The sequence below is a fragment of the Lontra canadensis genome, unplaced genomic scaffold, assembly GCF_010015895.1.
Source record: "Lontra canadensis isolate GAN:19392208 unplaced genomic scaffold, GSC_riverotter_1.0 scaffold67, whole genome shotgun sequence".
Lineage (NCBI taxonomy): Eukaryota > Metazoa > Chordata > Mammalia > Carnivora > Mustelidae > Lontra > Lontra canadensis.
Genome location: NW_022631061.1, coordinates 4,758,819 through 4,783,332, shown reverse-complemented (window position 1 = coordinate 4,783,332; position 24,514 = coordinate 4,758,819). Strand labels below are relative to the sequence as shown.

The following is a 24,514-nucleotide window of genomic DNA, read 5'->3' as shown; positions in this document are numbered from 1 at the left end:
GTGATCTCTGTCTGTCAAGTAAATAAACTTAAAAAAAAAAAAGGCAGAGAAATATGCTAGGTCTGAAAAACCTAACAAACAAGTAAGAACAGGTATCTGTTTTATGTGCCTTTCTAGAAAAGTCTCACATTTTGCAAAATCACACTTTTCAAAAAAATGGATAAAACAGAACATTAACAAAACAACAGCAATCCAAATAATGTACAAGCATAGTCTCCACGGGCATTTGTTCCCAGTGTCATAAGCAAACTTATTAGAGTTCAGGTTTTCTCAAGATGTAGGCCCTTGAAGGTAATACTCTACTACTAATAGAAAAAAAAATTCAGCAAAATTAAAAACAGCCTTCAATTTTTTGTTAAACGTGGGGAAAACAGCCTCACAGATATTTCATCTTCAACTGAAACTGAACTAAACAGGTAAAGAGATTTAGGGATTCTTGACACTATTAAATATTCCGCTTATAAAAAAGGCAGTTTTGAATCAGGCTTTTCAGCCTTTTTTCTTTTTTTTTTTTTTTGCATCAATAGATCACTTTAGATGACCACTTTATTTTTTTTTTAAAGATTTTATTTATTCATTTATGGACAGAGAGAGAGATCACAAGCAGGCAGAGAGGCAGGCAGAGAGAGGGGCAAACACGGGGCTCAATCCCAGGACCCTGAGATCATGACCTGAGCTGAAGGCAGAGGCTCAACCCACTGAGCCACCCAGGTGCCCCTTGATGACCACTTTAAAAATGTTATAGAACATATTTTTCTTCATAACACAATAAATCTAAACAATCTTTTTTGTCAAACACCTAGATACAATATAACGTCAAATATAATATATGGTCCCACATTTTAAGGTTTTTTAAACTTATACTGAGATATAATTGACACATAACATTATATTAGTTTTAGGGGTATAATATAATGATTCAGTATATTTATATATTGTGAAATGATCACCAAAATAAGTCTAGTTAACAAGTCACAAATTTTTTCTTGTGAAGAGAACTTTAATATTTTTAAGTTTACAATACTGTAACTACAAAACCTCTACCTAAGGTGAAGTTGTTAATTAAATGTTGGTCACTATAAGTACTATATTACTTTTAATTAGGTAGAATTAATAACTGCACTTTATTTTGCATACAGTATGGTGCGGTCCTTAGGTATCAATACAGATAGTACATTTATGTCCATTTTACTGTAGTCTTAAAGAAGTATAGTATTATGCAAGATGTACTAGATTTTTAAAGTATAGGTCTCAAAAAAATAAAAGTACAGATCTCTCCGAGTTTGCACTATTTAAGGTACTTACACCATGCACCTTATAATTGAACACAGCAGCCCTCTGTAAACAATTTTCTTCTCAATTCCCTGAGTGAGGGAAGCTAAGGTTAGGGGAAGTAACAGAGATCCCGTGAGATAAATGACCATGTCTGATATGATCTAAGAAAGGGTCAGGGTATTTTCCAATCATTGGATAGAGCTTTCTTACTGCTGTCTTAACCTTTTTTCTCGCACTAAAGCATAGTTCTCTCCTGTTTTCCATTATACTAACTGCCCTTACCACAACAACACTTTTTTAGAAATTTAAGTTATGTGTCTTGTAGATGGAAATACAATTACTAAACTGGGAGGAAAATGATTGGAAGACAAATCTGGATACCAAGTCCATCAAAAAGTTTAACTTGATAAAATTCTCAGTAAATTTCCTTACAATAGGAAAAAATACCAAAACCAAAATAGTACATAAATATTTGAAGATATTCCTTAATATAAAAATTTTGAAGGTGTTCACAAGTACTTTAATCTAGTCTCATTAATGTTACTTTTTTCAGTTATTCTCAATTGCACTATGTCCAATAATTTCTTTACCTGTTAGGAATACTTCGCACCTGCATCACCTTGACTAGAAAACTGCTGCTCATTCCATGAGAGAATTACGAAGACCTTTTTTCTGTTTTTAACAGATAATTGCCAATATCTACCTTATATTCTTCCTGGCCAAAATCAACCCAATTTTGTTCTTTGGCACTGCTGCCCAAACATGAATGCCTGTTTTTGTTTTCTTGAACAGATTTATTGGGATATAATTCATATACCAAACAATTCACTCTTAAAGTATATGAGTTAACAGCTTTTGGTATACACTAATTTTTTATTATAGTAAGATGTATGTAAAATGAAATTTGCCATTTTTAATGTACAACTCAATGGCACTGTTTATACTCACAAACTTGTACAACCATCACCACTATCTATTTCTGAAACTTTTCATCACCCCAAACAGAAACACTATAACCATTAAGAAATAACCCCCATTCTCTACTCTCCCTGGCCCCTGATAATCTCTATCTACTTTCTGTCTTTATCAATTTGCCTGCTCTAAGTATCTCATATAAATGTAATCATATAATATTGGTCCTTTTATGTCTGGCTTATTTCACTAAAATTACTTCCAAGATCCATCCATGTTGTATCACGCATGAAAACTTCATTCTTTTTTATGATGGATAACATTCCATCCATAAACACCATATTTGTTTATTCATTTATCTGTTGATAGATTGTTTCCACTTAGGTTGTTTCTACTTGTAGCTATTATAAATACTGGCATAAACATTGGGATACAAATATCTCTTCAAGACCCCTCCCACCTTCAATTCTCTTTGGTATATACTTAGGATTTTATGTATTCTTTGTGGAGAAATGTCTATTCAAGTCCTCTGCCTTAAGTTAGGTTATTTGTCCTTGTGCTGTTTAGTTGCAGGCATCCTTTATATATTCTGGATATTAAATCCTTATCTGATGTATGATTTACAAATATTTTATCCCATTCTGTACATTGTTTTTTCCCTTTCTTAACAATGTCTTTTAATGCACAACTTTTTAATTTTTATGAAGCCAAATGTATCCATTTTCTTTTATTGTTCTTGCTGATGGTATTATAGCTAAGAATTTATTGCCAAATCCAAGGTCATGAAATTTTACTGCTATGTTTTCTTCTAAGACTTTATGGCTTTAACTCTTTAGGTTATTGATCCAAATTTTGATCCAAAATTAGCTCAAAGCTAATTTTTATATACTGTTTAAGATATAGGGCCAAGCTTCACTCTTTTGCATGTATAAATCCAGTTCTTTCCAGCATCGTTTGTTGAAAACTATTCTTTTCCTATTTATCTTTAATAAAGATGCCCTGGTTTCTCCTCTAGAAATTTTGATTCAGTAGATTTGGGGAGGGACTTCAGATACCACATTTTAAGGATGTCTCAGATATTTCCCATAGTCAAACAAGTTTAAAGAACAGTAAAGAATACAACTTCAAGTACCTGATTCATATTCTAGAGCAGTCAAAAACTATTTCCTTTTAATCCTTGTTTTAGCCCTCAGATACACTCAACTTATGCTACATCCAGATAAGAACTTAGGTAAGAGGCCTTACTTTTCACAAAAGGTTGTTAACCTTACCATCTGCACATTTGATCCCTAAAACGTAAGGCTTTACCAAAATAAAAACAAACTTGCCATACTACAGACTCATGCCATTCACTCTTTTAACAATATGTGAGCATCTATTATATCCCTGCACTTTTGATCCATGGGGGATACAGCAGTAAAGATTCTTGCTCTTGTGGAACTTAAAGCTGGTGGGAAACAGACAACAAATAAGTAAGTATATGTGTTAGGTAATGTGAAATGTTAAGAAAATTCAGGAAGTGGGGAAGGGAGCTGTTTAAGATTGCAAAGACATTTCAATGAAGTTGACATCTGAGCAGAAACCTGAAAAGGAATAAGAAAGTGAATTATAGGGCGCCTGGGTGGCTCAGTGGGTTAAGCCACTGCCTTCGGCTCAGGTCATGATCTCAGGGTCCTGGGATCGAGTCCCGCATCGGGCTCTCTGCTCAGCAGGGAGCCTGCTTCTCTCTCTCTCTCTCTCTGCCTGTCTCTCTGTCTACTTGTGTCTCTCTGTGTCAAATAAATAAATAAAATCTTTTTTAAAAAAAAAAGAAAGTGAATTATACAAAATTATACAAATACCAACAGCAGGCTATTCAAGACAGAGGTGCCTGGGTGTTGTCTCAGTAAGTTAAGTGTCTGCCTTCAGCTCAGGTCGTGATCCCAGGGTCCTGGGATCAAGTCCCACTTCAGGCTCCCTGCTTCAAGGGGAGTCTGCTTCTCTCTCTGCCTCTCTTCCTCTCATGAAAAATAAATACAATCTTAAAAAAAAAAAAAAAAAAAAAGAATATTCAAGACAGAGTGAGGCCCAAAGATTACAAGCTTGAACAATATACTACTCAACTGTTGGCAATGAAGCCCAGTTAGATTTCAAGGATTATGAAGGATTCTTGAGAAGAATCCAATTGATCTCTTCCTCTAGATCAGGGATTCTCAACCTAAAGACCACTGGTTGATGTTTTTGCTCAGAATCCTTTATTATGGGGGAACAGATGAGTGTTCCTGTGCATTCCAAGATAGCAGCATCCCTGGGTACCCCCCCCAACACACACACACCACCATCACCCTTAGTTTTAGACAAAATCAAAAATGTCTCCAGATAGTACCAAATTACCCCCACAGGTCAAAATGCACTCGAGATTGAGAACACCACTGCAGATCAGTCCTTAAACTGAAGATCCATGTAGGAAACCCATAAAAATGGGCTTTAATAGGTCATATAGTCCTCTAAAGGAGTACATAAAGTTTGCATGTGCATGAAAATGTGCTTTTTTCTAGAGAGAAGGTGCATTGCTTAAAATATCTAGAAGGCTAATGACAAAAAAAAAAAAACAAAACCCTAGGAACGCTTTACTATTTCAACTGGGTTACTAAGAAGATTGTACAATTGAGTAAATTTCTAGAAACAGACACTCTTGTAAGACTGAATCCAGAAAAAATACAAAATCTGAACAAAAACAACAACAAAATTGGGGGGGGGGGGACTTTTATTTATTTATTTACTTATTCATTCATTTATTTATATTTAAGTGGGTTAAACAACATCTGAAAGCTCCAGGTTTGAGCCTCATTTGTCCTAACAGCCACATATTTAATATCAATGGGCTACACTATAGTCTCCTTTTTTTTTTTCATCACAAAACCCATCAAAAGCCTATATTTACTGAAAGATGTTCTTGAAAAATCATCACCGACTGTCATTTTATTATCATCCTTATTTAACAAACGAAGAAACCAAGGTCAAGATAAGTTGACTGATTAACCCAGGATCACAAAGCTCTTGAATGGCAGAACTGGAAGTACACCCTAGTTATTTACATGGTTATATGACAGGAGACAGCCACAGGAACATACCTAATTTCTTGGTTTTACTTATTTCAGAAGCAAAATAGGGAACATTATAATTATAGTGCATAACCAATAAATCACTAACAAACTATCCTCAAAGAGCATAAGGTGAATAAATCAAACAGATATATCAACTGTAAGATTAACATTACCTATGACTGAAAAACCTAAAACTTGATTAGGGGAAGTGGAGCTTTTTCTGACACCTGAGTGCTCAGTGAACCCTCAGCAGGTCAGTAATAAAAAGGATAACCCTGCAACATACCTAAAATAAGCACAGAAGTGAGTTTTATTTACTTTTTTTAAGCCCTCAGCGCAAGCCAAAGTACAATTCAAGGTATTTAAAATATGATTCAATAAAGACAATTCTACAGGAATGGGGAGCCAACACAAGCATCCAAAAAGTTAGTGATCTGAATGTGCACTTTAATCTAAGGAAAAAAAAACCTAATTACATAAAGCAATGATTCTTGAAACTTTTACTTTAATCATGAAACTCGTTCTTCTAACCAAGATCTTATAACCATGTCCAATATAGTGAACAGATTAAAAGAGCTGCTCTTGCTGAACTAGGTGATCAGTACCCCAATGACCACAACTCTTCCTGTCAAGGAAATCCCCAAGGAACAACATGAAAACCAGCGATCTGTCAGTGTTTTGGGAAATGTGAATTATTACCGACTTTCTAAAAAATATATATATATATTCATAATATCTATTAAATTTTAATGATACATTCCCTTAAACCCAGTAATCCTTCTCTTCCCACCCTATCTCACAGAAACAAAAATGTCAATATAAACTGTACAAAAGTGTTCATCTTAGCACTATTGAGAGCGGAAGAAAAAAGTGTAGAAAAAACCTGCCATCTACAAGGAAACAGCTAAATGAAGTGTGGTAAATCTTCCCGTGGAATATTGTGCAGCTATTACAATGAACAAGTTCCATCAGCTCATCTACACCAATGCTGAGGAGAAAAGCATTACTGTCCAGTGTGTGTGCGTGCAATGGACTTCTTCATAAAACAAGTACCCACAACACACACCAAAAATAAAAGCCCTTCTACTGAAATGGAGAAATACATACAGAAATTAATGGGAAATATAGAACTCAAAATTATTTCCACTGTTAAGTATGTAAAAATGAAATATAAACATGATTTGAACCTGGGATGGAAAACATTTCTTCTATAGATATGTTATTCCAAAGTATCTATAATAAAGTATTTTTAAAAGCAATCCTTAAGTAACAAAAACAAGCCAATAATCTAAAATTATTATGGACTGCTATCCTTTGGGCTTTGCTTTTCTTCATTAACACTTTTTTCTTAAAACTGAATTTTTAAATGAAGACGAGGTGAAAGATATTCAAGGTTGTATACCATGACAGGAGCCAAGAGTGCAAATATTTTGAACTGTCGAAGACACCTCTGCCTTTAATAAGAGTAAAATCATAATATCTCTCTAACCAGTTCTCTTTCTTCTTTCTTTTCATCATCTTTCACTGGAAGATCCTAAAATATACAGAAGAATTCAATTACATGACCCAATGAGCTCTGAACCGTCATCTCCATCCTCATCCCATTAGAGCTCTTCAAGGTCTGAAACATTACAATTTTATTATCTTATTGTATCATATACTTAGTTATCTGCAATTCTTACTATTCAGCTCTCCAACATTGGTTGAGCTATTATTCACAAGTCCACTGAAACAATTACTCAATTAACCACTTGAAAATTATTTTTTTATCTCTTTTATATATTTTCCCAGGAAAAAAAAAAGTAACAGAAAGAACATCAATACAGAAAGCGGTTTTGCTATCTTTCATTTTGAAAGAAACTATTTCTTTTTAATCCCTAGCAAACCTAAGTTTTCTTCTCCAAAAAGGGCATAAAAAGTCACAGAAAATGAAGTACTTAAAAAAAAAAAATAGCCATAAGAAGTAAACTTTAGAATACAGACTGTCTTTTGAGATCCAATTAGACAGCTCAATGGGTCAGCTTAATACAAACACCTATAGCTTATCCTACAGAAATGGATTCATTTTCTCTTTTATAAAATGTAGACAGTAAAGATTTGTTTATTAACTGCTGTAAAAACTGTAAACCCCTACACCTGAAATTACCAAATGGTACTCTAAGTCATCTGAAGACACCCAAGACACCACAGCAAACTTACAGGCATTATGGGCTATTTTTTTAATTATCAAGGAAACATAACAATTCTCAAGATCTGTCATACACCAAGTGAACTACTAGCTCAAGGTAATTCCATTTCAACATAAGACCATTCTACCTTCCTTTGGAAGGTACCACATCTTTGAGAAACTGGGTTTGGGGCAGTTGATATGATAAAAAGTACTGCATGGAAATCAGTGGGAAATAAGAACTAAGGTGGCAGTGTCCAATCTAAGGCTTGAGGACTTGTCTATGACCAACAAGCAAACATAACCCATTAGTAACTATTCTTATTTAAGAAAAAAAATATTTTTTCTTTCAGCGTATGTGTAATTCCTAGGCCATAAATACTTAAGTTATCTGTACATAACTTAAATAGGACTATTAAGTATTATTTTTTGGCTCTATGAAAAAATGGGATGAAACACTAAGGGCACCATAAGACAAGCACTTTTAGGAACCTCTCATCATATATTTACAAGTGATTCTCACAGATATTTGCAAGTTGTAGTAGGGTATATCATCTCTACCCTATTTTCATTGGTAATGGAGCAAAGAAAATTAAAAACTGCAGAAAACATAAAAAATGAAAATTATACGGTGTTTACCATCACATTTAATTCTAGAAAAGCAGGAAACAAAACTAAAGGTTGAATACCAATAATTAAACAAAAAAATACCCAAATGTTGCCTATATTCTATTTGTTTATTTAAAGACAAGGACTATTTCAGTCTCAAAGCCTTGGTTACTAGCAATCTTTATCAAACACTGTTTAGCAGTTGAGCCCTTTTTTCAAAATCCCCCACCAAATTCTAAGTTACAAAATATCTAAAAGGCAGAAGTCTCTGTAGTTGAGGAGAAGCCTAGGACCACACTCTGGCCTTCCTCCTCCACATGGGTAACAGTATTCACCGGAACCCAGAGGCTTCAACAAATAGTTTAGGGCTGCTGAAGGCAAAGGGGCAAAAGTGCCCCAGCCTTTCAATTAAAACAGCTCAGCACCACAGAAGATCTCCTTTGAAAAACAAATTCTCCAGGGAGGCACAAGTTACAATTGACAGCCTAAGGCCAGGACAATACTCTTAATTTTTTTTTTTTAATAGCAGTACAACCCAATACATAAATATACTAACAAAGAAGAAGTCTCATTAAATAACCTTTTTGTGTGTAATTCATGAGATTTTTCTATTCCAATTGAAATCCAGTTTACAAAAAAACTCTGGTGTTGGAAATTACCCCAATGACTTCTCAAATTATCAGATTTTTTTTTTTTTCAGTGTGAACAGGAGGAACAAGGAGAGAACAAAAAGTCCTTCTTTGGTAATAAAGGAACAAACAAAAGGGAGAAAAGAAAAACCTTAATATTTCCACCTCATTATGCATACCAAAAACCAAGCAAAAACAACAGAAAAGGAGTGGAGAAGAAGGAGGGAAACAGTAAGGAAAGAGTGACTATGCATAAGTTAGAGCTCAATGTAAAAAATAAAACCACCAAAATCTTTTCTCTAGTTAAGAAAAAACTTTCTACCTGAAACAAAAGAATAAACCTTTGACTCTTTTTCAACACCATTGATTTTAGAGCAGTCGACCACATTAAAACATTTACCTCCCTTCTTCCCCAAATCCATTAAGATGGCCAAGGAAAAAGAAACAGCATTAGAAATCAGAAGGTTACTGACGATGCTGAGAGTTGACAGAAGGAAAACCAAAACTGCAGAAGCCATCCCAACACAGAAGAAATGGGGTGGAATGGACTGAAGACAATAAAATGGAACTTCCTTAGCCTTGGCCCACCATAATTCACAAACAAGCAAACAGAATCTTCCAATAACATTACTCTTATCTCTACAGAAACTTATTTTCCTAATTCCTATTAATATTCTCAGCTCAGATAACACAGCACATAGGATTCTGAAACTCCACCAGAAATCAAAACAGAACTAAGACAGACCAAGAGCTTTCATATGAGTTTTCTTGACTTGGCATAGACTGCAAGATAAATCATTTGGGATTTTGTGACCCAAATGCTCTCTCAGCCATTTGTCTTGTTCCAGGGAGACACAAGAATTGCCAGTATGCTCCCAGCCCACATACCCTAAAAATAATCCTACATTTTTAAAGCCTGTCTCGTTCATTTACCATACCAGAGAAAACCCACAGAGAGAAAGGATTAGAGCCACCCATTCCTTAGCAGAACTCATCTAGAGAAAATAATCCTAATTGGTACAACTGCTAAAGCAGCCCACACCCACTATCAATAATGACTAATTTAGATCCCACTTACAACTGCATAAGGATAAATCAATAAGCACATAAACATGGTCCAAAAGAGTGCACAAACTGAAAATCAGAGCAAACAGGCCAAGTGAAATAAAAATAGAGAAAGGAACAAAAGAAATTTTAAAGAATTTTCCAATTAATACTCGGAATGAATTGTGGAGAAACTTATATACATAATAAAAGTAGACTACTTGAAAAGTAGCAATGATAAAAGAAAATTCTGGAGACTTGAAACCACAATAGTCCCAACCTTCCAGAAAGGGTGAGGGGAGAGGTTAACTAAATACCAACAGAAATCGGTGCTTGGATGGCTCAGTCAGTTAAGCGTCTTCTTCCAGCTCAGGCCATGATCACAGGGTCCTGGGATTGAGCAGGGATTCTGCTTCTCCCTCACCGCCTCCCAACCACTGTGTGTGTGCTTACTCTCTCTAGCAAAAATAAATAAAATCTTAAAAAAAAATTTTAAGTAAATATCAACCCAAGTAGTGAGGAGCCTAACAAATACAACTTAAAAAAATGATATCAATATTCAGTATAAACAGACTATGTATTATAAAGAGCCCAAAAGATCCAGTAGAAAACTATTATCACGTTGCCGAATTCATAAAAAGGAAAACCTGTAAGGTTTCTACATCTCACCTTCACTTCCACACAAAAGTCCGTATCACCTCTGTGCCAGTTACAAGGATGAAAGCTAAACCTGAGAGTCATCCTTTAAACATATAGACTCTAGAAAGTTCCCAAGATAAAACAAGTCCTATTTCTTAGCAGATGGAAAAGCAAATCCTCTAAATTAAAAAAAAAAAAAAAAATTCCCAATAAAATTAAGCTCCCAAATTTTCATGTATTAAGCTCAAGGATCACACACACTTAAGAAAACACCAAGTGTGAACATGTTAAGCACCACTGAATTTAAATATTAAAATTTAATTGCCAAATTATAAAATATCAATTAAGTGTAAAAGGAATTTTTAAAATTAAAACACAGGATACATTAGCAAAAAAAAGCTTCTGAAAATCACCAGGAAAAAAACAGAAAAGAACAAAGATACTAATTTCAGAATTAGTATCAGGCTGATTTCAGAATCTCAATGAACGGGTTAAATGGATTAAAAATGGGTGGAAAGTCAGTGATAAAAATTAGTAATTTGAAGAAACTACATAAAATGCAGGACTAAAAAACAAACAGATGAGAAATTTAAAGGAGAATTAAGAGATATCAGATGACAGCAAACTTCAAAATCCTAAGAGAAATTTTTTAAAAAGTAATTCTAAACATGGATGCAAGATACAAACAAGCACTGTACATAATAACAAATCTCATATGGGGGGATAAAAAAAGAGACCTAAAATCCTGGGCAACATCATCATGGAAGCTGGGAGGAAGGTGCTGACCCGATTAAAAGGGACTTTGTGTCAACTTTGAAAAGGGCCTAGTTTTTAAATCTTAAAGTTAACTTTATGCAATGGAGAATTTAAAGGGTATCAATTATTATTTAAAAGGAAGAAAGGGGGGACGCCTGGGTGGCTCAGTTGGTTAAGCGACTGCCTTCGGCTCAGGTCATGATCCCGGCATCCTGGGATCGAGTCCCACATCAGGCTCCTTGCTCGGCGGGGAGCCTGCTTCTCCCTCTGCCTCTGCCTACCATTCTGTCTGCCTGTGCTCACACTCTCTCTAACAAATAAAATAAATAAAATCTTAAAAAAAAAAAAAAAAAGGAAGAAAGGGGTGCCTGGGTGGCTCAGTGGGTCAGTGGGTGAAGGCCTCTGCCTTTGGCTCAGGTCATGATCCCAGGGTCCTGGGATCGAGCCCCTCATCGGGCTCTTTGCTCAGCAGGGAGCCTAATTCCCCCTCTGTCTCTGCCTGCCTCTCTGCCTACTTGTGACCTCTCTCTATCAAATAAATAAAATCTTTAAGATTTACTTATTTGAGAGAGAGTGCTTGTGCGTATATGGGGGAGGTTGAGTGTGAGGGGAGCAGAAGGAGAGGGACAAGAAGACTCCACACTGAATGCAGAGTCCAACATTAGGGCTTAATCTCAAGATCCTAAAATCATGATCTGAGCTAAAATCAAGAGTCAGACGCTTAGCTGACTAAGCAACCCATGCCCTCCAAGCAAATTTAAGAAGACTGAAATCATACCCTATCATTTCTGACCACAAAGGTATGAAACCAGAAATCAACAAGAGGAAAGTAGGAAGTTCTACAAATATGTGGGAAATGAACAACACATTTCTAAACAAACACTGGATCAAGACAACATCAAAAGGGAAATAAATCATCTGGAAACAAATGAAAATGGAAAAACCACTTATCAATATTGTAGGATGCAGCAAACATGGCTCTGAGGAAAAGTTATAGCCATAAATGCATGTATATTAAGAAATTAGAAAGATTTCAAATAACCTAACTTTCCACTTCAAGTAACTATTAAAAGAACAAATTTAGCCCAAAGTTAGTAGAAAGAAGAAAATAATAGAGATCAGAGTAGAAATAAATGAAACAAAGACAAAAAAATAAATAAATTAGAAAGGCTCAACAAAAACTAAGAGCTGGTTCTTCAAAAAAAATTAAAAAACAAAACAAAACTGACAAACCACTGGCTGGACTACGAAAAAAGCCTAAATACAAATAAATAAAATTAGGACTGAAAGAGAATAAATTACAGCTGATACTACAAAAACAAAACTATGAAAGACTACTATGAACAATTATATGCCAACAAATTACATAACCTGGAAGAAATGGATACATTTCTAGAAATAAACAACCTACCAACAATGACTCACTCAGGAAGAAACAGAAAATCTGAACAGACCAAGAAATTGAATAAACAATTTTCAAAAACTACACAGTAAACACCAGGACCAGAAGCCTTCACTGGAGAATTCTACCAAACATTTAAAGACTAAGTAACACCAAGCCCTTCCAAAATATGAGGGAGGAGAGAACGCTACCAAACTTATCCTATGAAGCCAGCATTACCCTGATAACAAAATCAGATAAGGCTACTTCAAGAAAACAATAGAGCAGTATCCTTAATGAATATAGGTGCAAAAATTCTCAACAAATTTATCAGCAAACTCAATTCAAGAGCACATCAAACAGATAATAAAATACAACCAAGTGTAAGTTATCCCTAGGATGCAAGGAGGTTCAACATACACATATCAATAAATCTATCACACATCACTAAAAGGAAAGACAAAAATCATATGATTACCTGAATAGTCACAGAAAAAGCATTTGACAAAATACAACATTCTTCCATGATAGAAACCCTTAATAGACTGGGTATAGAAGAAACATACCTCCACATAATAACACCCAAATAAGACAAACCCATAGCCAACATTATACTCAATGGAGAAAAATTAAAAGTATTTTCCTCTAAGATCAAGAATAAGACAAGAATGCCCGCTCTTGCCATTCCTACTCAATATAACACTGGAAATCCTAGCTAGAGCAACTAAGCAAAACAAAGACATAAAAGGCAATCAAATTTGATAGAAAAATTAGAACTGTCACTATATGCTGATGATATGATCTTAAACTGCTGACCCTTCAACAATACAAGTTTGAACTGCCCACATCCACTTGTATGTAGCTTTTTATCAATAAACACAGGACAGTACTATAAATGTATTTTCCTTATGGCCTTCTTAATAATATTTGTTCTGTAGCTTATCTTACTTTAAGAATACAGTATATTACACATGTAAACATACAAACTACGTGTTAACTGGCTGTTTATGTTACTGGTTAAGGCTTCCACTCAACAGTAGGTTATTTGTAGTAAAGTTTGGGGCGAGTCCAAAGTTAGAATGTTTATCATCAAGAAGAGACGACAGGTGCTGGTGAGGATGCAGTGAAAAGGGACCTCTCATACAGTATTGGTGAGAATGTAACCGGTCAACCACTGTGGGAAACAATATGGAGGTCCCTCAAAAAATTTAAAGTAAATCTACCACATGATTCAGCAATTCCACTTCTGGATATATTCCCAAAGGAAATGAAAGCAGGATTTTTCTTTTGAAAACAGATTTTGATGAGATAGATGTATCCCCAAGTTCACCACAGCATTACTCACAACAGTCAAGATATGGAAACAATTCAAATGCCCATCAAAGGAAGAATGGATTAAAAAGGTACATAACATACGACTATTATTCAGCCTTAAGAAAGGATGTTCTGCCATTTGCAGGACATCAACATGAATGGACCCTGAGCACATTATGCTAAGTGAGATAAGGTGGACAAAGAAAGACAAGTACATATGGTAAGACATATATATGGAATTTTAGAAAGTTGAAACCTGTTTAAAAAAAAAAAGAGTAAAATATTAATTTCTAGGGCCTAAGGGAAATAAGATCAGTTGTATTCAAAGATACAAATTTAAAGTGAGGACTAAAATAAACCATAGAAACCTATTGTATAGCATAGTAAACCTGGAAAATGTTGTTCTATAATTACGTACTATGATAAATATGGCTACTTTGTCAATCATATCACAACACATAAATTTACCAAAGTAACACACTGTACACCTTAAGCTTGTATAACATTACACATCAAATTTATTCAATTAAAATAACCTTTAAAAAATTGACTGTAGGGGCGCCTGGGTGGCTCAATCAGTTAATCGTCTGCTTTAGGCTCAGGTCCTGATCCCACGATCCTGAAATGAAGCCCTGCGCTCTGCTCCCTGCTCAGCAGAGAGTCTGCTTCTCCCTCTCCCACTCCCCCTGCTTGCATTCCCTCTCTTGCTATGTCTCTGTCAAATAAATAAATAAAATCTTAAAAAAAAAAAAAAAAGATGACTGTAGTAATATGAAAATAAAGCAAAGGGAAAAAACAGGGCAAATAAAAAACAAAAACTGTAAGAAAAAGAAACATGAATGCCTACATTCTTATCAGACTAAACGTATTTTAAAACACAAAGAATTGTAAGACAGAAAAGTCATCACAAAATGATTAAAAGGCTCAAATCACCAGGTAAGTAACTTTAAATTTACATAAACTATTAAATAAGATAAAAATACAGCAAAAATTGATAAAATCACAGAAATAAAATGACTTTCCACCAACACAATATAGGAGTTTTAACATACTTTTTCCACTATTGGTAAAATATATATTACAAAAATTAGTAAAGATATAGAAGACTGAAATAAGATAATAAGAAGAAGATAATAAGCTTGATTTGTGAATCATTTAACCCTGCACCCTTACATAATCTTATCAAAGATACATATAACATTTATAAAAACTGAGAACAATCTGATATATAATGCATTTCTCAAAAAATTCCAAAGAATCTAAATCTCACCCACATCTATGTGAGAAAACAAAAAGATAAATATTTCCATGTTAGAAAGAGTGCACAACACTTATAATTAAGTGATATAGTAAAAAAAAAAAAAAAAAAAAACCCCAAACATAAAATTTGATGGAATTAGAGATAGTAGTACAGAAAGAAAAACTTGGGAGCCTTGTATGTTTATATTGAAAAAAGAAAGGCTTAAAATAAATAAGTTAATCATGAAACTTAGAAAGCCAGGAAAAGAAAGTAAGAATGTACCCAAAGAATAGATAAAGAAGATAATAAAGAGCAGAAATTAATCAACTAATTAGGAGAATATATCTAAACAGCCAACATATGGTAAATCTGACAAAACTGATCAAAAATAGGGTTGCCTGGGTGGCTCAGTCTGTTGAGTGTCTGTCTTCCACTCAGTTCATGATTGAACCCCATGTCCAGGCTCCTTGCTCAGAGGAGGAGCATGCTTCGCCCTCTACCTTTGCCTGCTGCTCCCCCTGCTTGTGCACCCACACTCTCTCTCTTGCTGTCTCTGTCGAATAAATAAATAAATTTTTTTAAAAAAACTGATCAAGAATAGAAAAATAATCATTAACATTAGGAATAACAAAGGAGATGTAACTACTGACATTATATGGAGTATTACTAAGGTGGTAAAAAAATACTTAAGGCAAGAATTAGCAAATTTCTTTTTTTTTTTTAAGATTCTATTTATTTATTTGACAAAGAGAGAGAAGAGAGAGATCACAAGTAGGCAGAGCAGCAAACAGAGAGAGAGGGAGAAGCAGGCTCCCTGCTGAGCAGAGAGCCCGATGTAGGGCTCGATCCTAGGACCCCGAGATTATGACCTAAGCGGAAGGCTGAGGCTCAACCCACTGAGCCACCCAGGAGCCCCTAGCAAATTTTTTCTTAAAGGACTAGAAAGTAAGCGTTTTTGCTCGTGCCTTCCATCATAATTATTCAACTCTGCATAAATGGGCATGGCTCTATTACAATAAAACTTTATTTACAAAAAGGAGCAGGCAGCCTGCAGGCAACAGTTTGCAAACGTCCACTTTATAGCAATAAATCTGACAACTCAGATGATTTAATTTCCTAAACAAGTGTGAGTCACAAAAACTTAAAAAATCTGAGAAGATCAGTCATCATTAATGAAACCGATTAAATTAAAATCTTCCACAAAGAAACATCAGCCTTGATGAGGTGTTTCAAATTTCCTAAGATGGATTTCATCTTCTACAAATTCTTCCAGAAAACAGAAATATAAAGAATACTTTCCCTCTCTTTCTATGAAACTAATATAATTTTGACATGAAAACCACAAAATATTACAGACTCATAAGCAAACATACATACATGGACTAGCCAACTATCTCCAGCAATATATTTAAAAAGATGACTATATCAATAGCACTGCCCAAAAGAACCTCCCACAATAATGAAAATGTCTATTTTACACTGTCCAATATGACAGCCATTAGCTACAATTAACACTTGAAATGTGGCTGGTATATTTGGGAAGCTGGATTTTATTTAACTTTCATTAATTTAAGGAGCTATATATAGCTAGGGACTACTACAATGGACAATGTGGCTATATTATGACCAAGTCTGGGTTATCTTAACACCAAAGTTGGTTTATAACCAAAAATAAAAAATCTATCAATATCATTTATCACATCAACAAACTGAAGGAAGAAAAGTATCTCAACAGATGCAAAAATTACTACCCAGTTGCTAAAAAGAACACAAAGAAAACATGCTTACCTGATAAAGGTTATCTACCAAAACCAACAACAAACAATCTTTAATGGTGAAAAATATCAAGCATTCTCTCTAAAGCCAAAAACAAACGGAATCCCACTATCCTTACCGCTTTTTAATATTTACCAAAGATTCTAGTCAGTGCACTAAAAAAATCAATGGTATAAAAATTGGAAAAAAATAGTCTCATTATTTGCAGATGATACAGTTGGCTATATTGACACTCAGAAACAGAAAATATTCAGAAACTAAAAGCTTAGCAATGTAGACAGATTAGTATACAAAAAATGTGATTTCACTATACCAACCAAAGCACGTAAAAATGTAATTTAAAACCAAAAAGCGGATTACAAGAAACATTCTTAGAATCTATCATATTTTAGAATCATATACTTAAGACCTAGGTAAAGAAAATTATAACATCTTACTAATCCTATAAAACATAAATGATTACAAAGACATACTATGCTCCTATCATAAAGATGATCAGTATCATAATGAAGTCAATTTTCCACCAAAGTATTCTGCAGATACAGAAATTAAATGGAGCTACCCAAAACCTTAGCACCAGATTTTAAAATTACCTGGACATGCAAAATGCTGAAACATCCCTGAAAAATAAAGTGGGGGGGATTTGCCCTACCAGACAGCAAAGCTTGTATGAAGCTATAGTCAGTAAGCCAGTGTAGTAGTACAGTGAGGATAAACAACCAGATCATGAAACAGATAGGAGTCTAGAAACAGACCTAAATAAATATATATATATGTGTATATATATATGTGGGTGTGTGTGTGTGTACACACATACATACATACACATGGAAACTTGATTATGACAATTACTTTTGCAGACCACCGTAGAAAAGATGGACTCTTTAATAAATGAAGCTCAGGAAACTGTGCATACAGGGAAAAATGAATTTCAATCACTACCCCACTACTGGTGGGGGAAAAAAAAAAAGCAACCCCAGTGAACTGAAATTAAGGACAAACGTTTAAAAGAATACTTTTTTATTACCCAAATCTGGGAAGAAGATTTCTTAAACCAAACTAAATATATATACATGAGCCATTTAAAAAATTTATAAACATTACATTAAAATTAATATCGTCTTTTTTTCACAAAATGCTAAAAAAGTGAAAAAACGAATCTCAATGTGGGCAAAGGTATTTGTGACTCAACCAACTTTTTTTTCAGAAGACACTTACTAATAGTGAAGAAAAACAAAAAGAACTTAACAGAAAAAAACTGGCACTATCAGGTGCATCACAAAAAAAAACAAATATCCAGGGGTGCCTGGGTGGCTCAGTCGGTTAAGCGGCTGCCTTTGGCTCAGGTCATGATCTTGGGGTCCTGGGATCGAGCCCCGCATTGGGCTCCCTGCTCAGCGGGAAGCCTGCTTCTCCCTCTTTCTCTGCCTGCCGCTCTGCCTACTTGTACTCTCTACCTCTGTGTCAAATAAATAAAACTTAAAAAAAAAAAAAAAAAATACCCAATAGGCATTTGACAAGATGTCTCCTCTCTCCTTAATGATGAAAAGAATACAAATTAAGACCACAGTGAAGCCCAGTGAGCCCAGCACTCCTGGCTCCCCACCTGCTGAGGAAAGGGGTAGGACAGGGAACCCCAGAGCCCACGCACCGAGCCAGGGCTGTTAGCACCAGAGAGCCCCCGCCAGGGTCTTGGGGCCTGGCCTTGACCTGGGAGCCCCACAGACTGGAGATGGTGCTTATTGGCTGTCATGCCTCTGGCACAGTCCAGGGGACCCAGGAAGAAGGCACAAGGGTCTTACTGCTGGCCCAGGAACTCAGTGTTGCCAGACATGCTGCCATCTGCTGTCCTTCCTGGCCTCGAGGTGGAGGGAGGGTGGCAGCCACCCCTGGACTCTGTGCTGCCCACCAGCTCAGGGCCCAGCCCCTAACTCTCAGATTTTATACCCACTGAATTAGCAAAAAAAAAATGAAACAGGTGATAAAGGCATTATTAAACCAGTTGCTAACAAGGGAAATGAAATTGCCATGGATGGTTTAAACTACTCTTATTAAACCTTGGGATCCACCAGTGACCAGCCCCTTCACAAGCACACTTAACAAATATGAGTTCTATCTACAAGAGAGAAGCCAATAGCGGTGTATGGTCTCTTCCTTTCCAATATTCAGAATTATTTATCTCACATTTCTAAATGCCAAGATATCCAAAACAATGTGGATATGCTGCTGCCTCCTCCACAACCATCACATCCTCTTTGATGATGCAGCCACAATAAATTTGGGGTAGTAGTAACATGTAACTTCATTAAATAGTCCCTAACTGGCCAAGATAATCAGGATAATGCCATCCCTCTGCAGAATAAATAAATGGTCTAGGATAAAACTGACTTAAGCTGATAGGCATACAACACCTCTAGCCGGAGAACCATAACTCAAGTATGTGTTTTAGATATAGCTCAAGTATTTGTTTTAGATGAAACAAATAAAATGCACATGATCTTCACTGTCACAGTAAGATGTGATGTCCCTTTTTGCAAATGAGTACTTTTTGCAAAGACTGTCAATATTGGAAAATCTATTAATGAATGAATTGTATTAACAGATTAAAAAAAAGAAAAAGCACAAAATCTTCTAAATTAAACTGTTCACTATTCCTGATTAAATTCCTCAGAGCAAATCAGGAAGAAAAGAAAAATTCTTAAATATGATAAACTTTTCATAGTAAAGAGCAAATAATTAAACTTAATTACAACATACTTGAACATTTCCATTTAGACAAGTACAGAGTAAGGGTGGTAACAATATCCATTTGGATTCTTGGAAGTGTCAAGGAACAAAATTCCCAAGTCCAACTATTTTCAACAACCAAAAGGGGTTTTTGTATTGGAAAATAACTCCGAAGTAGAGAAGGCTTTTGACATGGTTCCATTTCTGCTCTTGGGTCTGTTTTTGTCCCATTCCCTTGACTCTTCCCCTTCTTCACATGCCAAGATAGCAGGCAATTGCATCCTGGGCTACATTTCTTTTTTTAATTTACATGCAAAGATGGGTATAATAGCAAAATATCAAAAATTACCTACATGTTCTGCAATTGAAAGTTAAATAATTTTGGGTATAAACATGCAAAAATAAAACTGATGAGGCAATTTATGTACTGACCCAGATCAAGGGCCAAAATTACACTGAAAAGGCGAAACAGTATATATAATACCCACTGGTATGTTTTAAACATAACCGTTTTCTGAAGAGGAGAAAAAGTAACTGCCACTGCTAGCTTAGCATCCTGAGAAATTTCTAGAAATCAATGTAGTATATTTCACAGAATTAAGGAATTTTTTGGCTGTAGTTAGGTACGCTATAAAAATACTTCAGTATTTTGAAAAGAGAAATCTACTTCTGGATTGGCAAATTATTGTATTTACCACACAGCAAATGAAAAAATAAAACTAATATTTGCTGAGCATCTTTTCCAGGATCGACAGTATTTTTAAGAACTTTGCATTACTCACCTTTCTAGCAATCCTGAAATACATGATGTTCATGCTTAGATATTAACAGAAGCAACATGGCCACATTCCATGAGGTCGTAACACTTGTAACTGATAATGCTGGGGCTGATTTCTAGATTTAATAATTCCAAAGCCCATGCTCTCTTCATTTAACCATGATGACAAGGTCAATAAATGTCCAAAGACACCAACTTTCTTATTATACTCCTTACAAAAATGTCACAAAGAGCTAAAAATTACAGAAAAGGTCCTAAGTAATAAACTGCAGTCAGTGTCAGTAGCAGCTGTCTACTCATACATGATTCAATGTGTAAGCTTCATGTAGTAAATCATCACAGTAGCCTACTTCAACTTTACATATCAGTTATCTCCCTTTTCATCCTACCAAAATTCTAATCACCAAAAATTTCAGTTCAGCTTTGGACAAATAATTATGTAATTAACAGATAAATGAATGAAAATAACATGAAGCAATTAAATAATAAAAGTGCCAGGAGTACGTCTGCTTATTCTACTACATGCTACACACTACACTCACACATAATACAGCTGAGTCTCAAAATCATGTTGAGTAAAATAAAAGACACAAAAGACTACACACAGTATGAGTCAGTTTGCCTAAAATTCAAAAAATGGGAAAAACTAATATATGATGTTACAAGTCTTGTAACAGCCCCCTGGAGGAGTACTGAAAGAGTGGCACAAAGGAGGTGTTCTGAGGTGTTGTTAATGTCTGTTTCTTAATTTGGATGCTGGTTACAAGGGAACATTTAGTTTATGAAAACTCAAGAACCTATCCACTTATACCCCGCGTGTTTACTTTAAACATACATGAATAAAAATCAGTAAAAGGAAAAAACTCATTCAGTCAAATCAAGGTCTACTAATATTAAACAGTAATAGTCTTGGAGAAACACAAAACCTCCACCAAGAGTTTTAAGAGAAAGAAAAGAAGATGAGTCTTGGCAGGTAGAGTGAAAAGAAGCTGACATTTAGAGTCAATAGTCAAAAAGTTTTGGCTTGACTATAAACAGCTTGACGATAAACAACTCACTTAACCATTCTGAATGTTTTTAACTCTAGAGACGTAAATAAACATGGTAGTACCTAATTGGTCTACTTCAGAGATTGTATTTAAAAAAAAAAAAAAAAAATCATTAGATAAATATTTACAAGCCAGATGAATAAGTATTAAAATCCATTGTGAATTCCAGCTAACAACATTCCTGAAGTTTAGAAGCTCATCCTGAAATTCATATGGAAATTCAAGGAACCCAGAATAGACAAAAACTAACCTTAAAAAGGAATAACAGGGCGCCTGGGTGCCTCAGTTGGTTAAGCTACTGCCTTTGGCTCAGGTCATGATCCTGGAGTCCCGGGATCGAGTCCAACATCGGGCTCCCAGCTTTGCGGGGAGTCTGCTTTTCCCTCTGACCTCTTCCCTCTCATGCGTGCACGCTCTCTCTCTCTCTCTCATTCTCTCTCTCTCAAATAAATAAATAAATAAAATCTTTTAAAAAAAAAAGGAATAACAAAGCTGGAAAACTGACACTTCTCAATTTAATAAGTTAATATACAAAGGTGCAGTAACTAAGTGTAGTATTATCATAAATATATACAGAATAAAGGAATAGAATTTAGAGTCCAAAAATAAATCCTCATATTTATAATCAATTGATTTGACAAGGATGCCAAGGCAATTAAATGGGGGCTTTTCAACAAACGATACTAGAAGAACAGGTTATCAATATGCAAAAGAATGAATTTGCACATATCTCAAATGATAAACAAAAGTTAATTCAAAATGATCAAAGACTTAAATATAAGAGCTAAAACTGAAAAACTCTTAGAGGAAAACACATGTTTAAATCTTGGCAATCTTAGATTAGGCAATGGTTTCTTAGATATATCAAAAGCTCACAGGGTAACAAAAATAAACTGGACATGATTAAAATTAAAAACTTTTGTGCCTCCACACAATAATCTCCACTTCTGGGTATTTATCCAAAGGAAACAAACACACTAGTTCAGAAGACAGAAGCTTCCCCATGGTCAATGCAACATTATTTACCATAACCAAGAAATGGAAGCAACCTATCAATGGATAAATGGACAAAGAAAGTGTGTGTGTACACACACACACGTACACACACATGTACACACACACTCACACACATACACACACACACACAGTGGAGTATCATTCAGCCATAAGAAGGAAATCTCACCATTTCTGACAACATGGACGGAACTTGAAGACATTATGCTAAGTGAAGTAAGTCAGAGAAAGACAAATACTGAATGATCTCACTGACATGTAGAATCTTTAACCAATAAAATAATTAATTAACAGTGAAAAAAAGCTGAATGCTTAGATACAAGAAATAGACTGGAGGCTGCCAGAGGCAGAAGGCAGGAAGTGAACAAAATGGGTAGAGGTAGTCAAAAGTACAAACTTCCACTTATAACTAGGTCTTGGGGATGTAAGGTATAACATTAATATAGTTAATAATTATGCAATATATATTTGAATACTTGCTAAAAGAGTAACCCTTAGAAATTCTCACCATAAGAAAAAAATTGTAACTACCTGTGGCAATGGATGTTAGATTTTACTGGGTGATCATTTTGCAATAGATACAAATATCAAATCATGTTATATAACATTATATTAGATTCCGGCATATGTCAATTATATCTCAATTAGAAAAATGTTTTAACTTCGATCATTCTGGTTCCATTAGTTCCACATATAATTTACTTTTTCCTTTCTCACCTTCTCCGGCTTTATGTTTGTTAGTTTTCTTTTGGTCCAGGTCCCCTTCCCTTTTGTGGCTTTTGGTCTTGTACAAGTCCTCATTTTTTTTCCTAAATTAGTAGCCTCCTAACCAGTTTCTCAACCCCATTCTTCCACTCCATCCTCCAGGAACCGTCAAGATAATTTATGTAACAGACAGATGATCATTCTATTTCCTTGGTTATAGTTGCCTTTTTAAAAAATTTCCTATTGCTTTCAAGAAAAAATAAATTTGAGCATTCAGGGTTCTTGATGAATCTGTGCTTCTTTCCAGCAGAATCTGTAGTTAGTTTGCAATGGAATTTCTAAGTCCTGGATATATGAAATTATTAAGGACAGTCATATATTATCTTGTACTTTGCATATGCTTCTAATCTCATCCAAATCCTCTGCCTATGTTTGGAAAAAGTAAATTTAATAGCGAATTGTAGAGAAGAAAGAAAAATTAGTTAATGAATGAAAATCAGGTGGGAAGTTAAACTTCAGATGTTGGTGTCCGTGTAATAGAGAATGGAAGACATGTAAATAAATCATTATGCAGGAAAAGCATAGAGAGAAGACTAAAAAATAAATTAAAGACAAAATGTTATGAGATAGCTTTTCTCCAACCTGAAATGTCTCTGTGTAATGAATTCATACTGGTAAGATCAGTAAAATCCTTAATTACGTTAGCAAACTAGCCATAAAGATTAATACTGCTTCATTAAAAAATTAGATGGCAGGATGCATGAGTGGCTCAGTCAGATAAGCATCTGCCTTCGGCTCAGGTCATGATCCCAGGGTCCTGAGACTGAGTCCCACATGGGGTTCCTTGCTCAGCGGGGAGCCTGCTCCCCCTGCTCATGCACTCGCTGGTGAACATGCTCTCTCCCTCTCTCTCTCTGACAAATAAAATCTTTTTTAAAAAATTAAATAAATAAACAAAAATTAGATGGCTCTAAACAGTTACAGATGGTAAGTTCAGCCTCATCTCAACTTTTCAAAAATGTTTTTAAAGGTTTGGATTAAAGGCACTACAACGTAATACTAAGAGGAGGAATAGCAACATATTAAGTACCCACACACTGCACACAGTTCAAAACTCTCTTTTAAAAAACTTAATGTGTATTAAAACACTTAATGTGTATTAATTCATTTCAAAACACTTAATGTGTATTAATTCATTTAATCCTTACCAACCCTGCAAAATAAAGTAATCTCCTTTCCTAAGAGTGATGCACAAAAAAAGCTAAGAAATTTGCCCAAGGCAGAAGAGCCAGGAAGGGGTGCAGGAAAGACTCCAACACAGTCACTCATTTCCATAATCCATATTTTTAAACATGGTGTACTTGCTCTTAAAGGCAAGTATTTCAAGATTTAAAACAACAACAACAAAACAAA

General features: G+C 35.0%; 1 protein-coding gene across 5 annotated transcripts in view; it reads right to left on the bottom strand.

The window, feature by feature from the left end:
* The window catches only part of PDS5B (PDS5 cohesin associated factor B), a 192,954-nt gene that overhangs the window by 142,271 nt on the left and 26,169 nt on the right, over positions 1-24,514 (bottom strand). The gene's annotated exons all lie outside the window — the stretch shown is intronic.